This window comes from Athene noctua, chromosome 32, assembly GCF_965140245.1.
Source record: "Athene noctua chromosome 32, bAthNoc1.hap1.1, whole genome shotgun sequence".
Lineage (NCBI taxonomy): Eukaryota > Metazoa > Chordata > Aves > Strigiformes > Strigidae > Athene > Athene noctua.
This window is the reverse complement of record NC_134068.1, coordinates 1,224,164-1,228,005: the sequence shown is the minus strand read 5'-3', so window position 1 is coordinate 1,228,005 and position 3,842 is coordinate 1,224,164. Positions and strand designations below refer to the sequence as shown.

At 58.1% G+C, this 3,842-nt stretch overlaps 1 pseudogene; it reads left to right on the top strand.

Moving 5' to 3' along the window:
• The first annotated feature begins 2,988 nt into the window (after positions 1 to 2,988).
• LOC141972324 (acrosin-like) overlaps positions 2,989 to 3,842 on the top strand; it is a 30,736-nt pseudogene continuing 29,882 nt past the window's right edge.

Genomic DNA, 3,842 nt, shown 5'->3' with positions numbered 1-3,842 from the left:
GCAACAGGAGGAAGAGGATCCAGCGCAGGCGGCAGCGGACCAGGGCCATCTCCTGCTGGGACGCTCACTGCCTGCGGACCCAAAGGCAGCCTCAGTGTCAAAGGCCTGCTCGGTCCTGCCCACACTCCTCTGAGCACACACAAACGCTCAGGCTGACTTAGTTCTTGAAATAAAGTTGCCGAATTTCCCAGCTAAACAGGCTGCAGTCCAATTCAGTCTCCTGTGCAAGGCAAGGACTTCCATGCCTGCCACCTGCAAAGTGAGGCTGCAGGCAGCCACGTCGGGCACAAAGGGAAAGAGTCCCTCCAAAGGGCTGACCCCAGCCTGTTCACAGAGGAAGGTGCTCAGAGCCACCCGGCATGGAGAAGACTGTCACATCAGGGCCACAGAGGGGATAGGAAAAATCGATGTGACACGCAGACAGCTTGGTGGCACGTGCATGCACACACACGCGCAATGAGAAGGCTGAAGGGGTTCAGTTCTCCTGGAGTCGGGGCCAGATAACGGGCACTTGTCATCGCACATCTGCACTTTGGACTTGTCCACATCTGACTGACACAACCACTGCTGTGTAACACCACGCAACACAACACCCAAAGTCTGTCCTAACACTCGACAACCACGCCTAGAGGGCACAGCTCATGAAACAGCAGGGACAGACCTGAAACAGAGATCTGCCCAGGGCAGGGAGGGGAACGGGGAGGAAGATGCCGTGCTGGAAGCTCTGGGCTCCTGACGCTAACAGCAGCACGAGCGCAGTCTGGACAAAAAGCTCTGCCTGCTGCATTCCCATGGAGTAATTAGCGGGTGGTTTCACTTTCTGTATGTGTGAGGTTGTCCTGTCCCTTGCTAGAGGGGTGTGTCTCGTGCAGATGGGCAGTAGGGGACGTCCCAATTCCCTCAGCCCTGGCAAATCAAAGCTGTGTCCTAATGACAGAAAGCAGAGCTGAGCTGAGAGATGGGAGCACTGGGAAAGCCACGGCCTGACGGCCAGGACAGAAGAGCAGAGCTCTCCAGCCTCCATCAGAAGGGGCCACTCCCAAAGTGCCTCCTGCCCTCTGGTCAGTAAAGCCGTCACTTACAGAGCGGGGACATCTCTGAAAAAGGGCCCGAAACCTCCACTACGAACAGCAGACGAGCCCCAGATGTCCTCAGCACAGGGTTGGCTGCGTTACTGACAGCCAGGGAATTCACTAAACGCAGTTTGACTCATTTGCCTGCTTCATCTAGAGCACTTTTAAATCCCCATACACTGATCCAAGGTGCCAGAGGTATTTTAACCCTTGAGAACCCAAGGGTGCTAAACCCTGGTTAAGAAAGCAATTTTAAATGTGCAAATCTCTCTTCCTTCAGTGTGTAAGGAACGGTGAATGAACTGCTCATCCAGCCCGGCTACCAGCTCTTGCCACAAGGAGGATACATTGGGCTCCATCTTGCTTAAAATACGGAGCTGAATCAGCTGATCCTGTCCTGGAGGAAGAGGGGACCCTGCCCTGAACCTCTGTGCAGCCCCAAACTGCTGCTGCAGGTTAAGGGCCAGAAGCAGAACACAAAGAGACCAAAGAATAAGGTGATATAAACTGCTGGATTTGGAGGCCTGGTATCCCCGTACCAAAAGACCCTGGGCTAAAGGATTGTTCCTTCAAGTAGAAGAGGTCCTACAGTCAACGCCCTTGTTTTCTCCGGGATTTGGTCACCAGAGAGCTGCCCACCAGCCCCTGGCCAGAAGAGCACACATCCTAATTAAAGGCAACATGTAAAAGCCCCAAACAACAAAAGCAGAGATTCATTGGTGGCATCTGGCAAGTGACAAAGATACAGCAGCTTTTGGTAACGATTCCTTGAAGGGAAAGCCAGAGTTGATAGGCATCCCCGCTGGGAGGCTCTTACAGAGGAGAGTGTTAAACAGCGTCAGCTGGCAGCTTTGAGCATTGTCTGGGAAATGTCAAACCCTGTCAAGGTACCACAGAGCTCTCTGCAGCCAGGCCCAGCGAGGGACTCCTGTGGGCTCAGATCTGAGAACACAGAGCGATGGGCCACCAGCCCTGCCGACAGAAAACACCTTCTGAGCAGCGGGCGCAGAGAGTACAGCGCCCTCAAACCACCAAAGCAGCCAGGTCAGCCCCCGGACACCCAGCATCTCCCCACAGCACCTGCAGCCACGTCTGCAGCCCAGCCCTGCTGTCAGGAGTCCTCTCGGGCTGGGCGGGTCAGCGCCCGTATGTGGGGGTGCTGATGTCACCGGTGACACGGTGTCCCGCTAAGGGTGTCCCTGCCCAGATATGGGGGTGTGATGTCACGACGGCCATGGTGACACCACCAAAGCTGTCCCTGCCCACATATAGGGGTGCTGATGTCACAACGGCCGCTGTAACCCATGGCAACAAGCCTATAACAAGGGTCGCTGGGCTCCAGCCGTGTGTCAGTGCTACCTGGGAGGTGAGGAGAGGGCAGGGGAGGGATGGGGCTGGTCGGGGGCTGCCGAGGAAATAGGGGAGGTCCCACACCTCAGGATGCCGGGGCTGTGCTGAGAGCTGACCCATGCCCCGCTTCTCCCTCAGAGTCAGCCAAGGAGCATCTGGGAGAGACACCCCGGTGCTGCTGAAACAGGGACGCTCCCAACACTCGCTGAGGACGTGCGCCATGTCTGAGAGGCGAGAGGACGAGGCCCCCGACTCGATGGAGCAGGGTGAGAGCAAAGTTTCCCTCCCGCAGCACAGCAGAGGGGCTGTCGGGGCGGTCAGCGTGGGGCTGAGCGTGGTGGCAGGGGGAGGCAGTGCCTGCGATGCCCCTTCCTCGCCACGGCCCCCAGCCCTGCCCCTCAGCCCCTCAGGGATGGAGCAGGGCCCTGGGGACAATCCCTCAGGGACGCTTCCCCCAGCCCCACAGAGGTGCTCATTCCCGCCGGCATTTGTTCTTTCCCCTCCAGCGTGCGTGCTGTGTGGCCAGAGTGCAGTGGACCAATTTCTCTGCGGGCCGAATATAGATATGGAATTGTTCTGTGCCCATTTCTTCTGCATGGTGAGTCCCCTGGGGTACCCTCCTGCTGGCTGACATGCTCTCCCAGCCACACTCTCCTCATCACTCATCCTCTCGTGTCTTCTCTTCTGCAGATTTTTGCCAGCAAGATTTTTTACTTGCTGGATGAGGAATCAGGATATGGGGCCTTTTTCAGTGAGGAGCTTTGTGACCTAGTCGAGCGGGTAGTGCAGAAGGTGAGGACCTGACCCTATCAGAGAGATTGGTGTCAGAGAGGTTTGGGGGAGCTTCGCCCAGAGCCCAGGAAAGAAATCCCAGCCCCTCCAAGCAGCTCTGGGACAAAAGTCTTGCTCCCAGCAGCTCCACAGAGCTCCAGCCCAGGAGCCTCGTGCGCCGGGCGGATCTGTGGGCTGTGGCCCAGCAGCGGCCACATCCTGCGCCCTGCCCGGAGGCGTGGGGCTGGCTGGGGAGGCCCTGAGGCTGCCGCTGACGGGGGATGCTCTTCTCTTTCCAGCGATGCTTCGTCTGCGGGGAGAGCGGGGCCGCCATCAGCTGCTGCCAGGAGGGCTGCGACTGCAGCTTCCACCTGCCCTGTGCCATCGAGGGTGAATGCATCACCCAGTACTTTTTTCCGTACAGGTACCACTTCTTCCCAACTTGCCCCCACCGAGGAAGGACCCAGCACTTCTCAACTCACCCATCCCTTCCCTCTCCCCCCCCAGGTCCTTCTGCAGGGAGCACCGCCCAGAGCAGGAGGTGGAGGCAGCTCTGGAGGAGGGCACCGAGTGCCTCATCTGCCTGGAGCCTGTGGAGGACAGAAAGTCCTTCCACACCTTGGTGTGCCCGGCCTGCAAACATGCCTG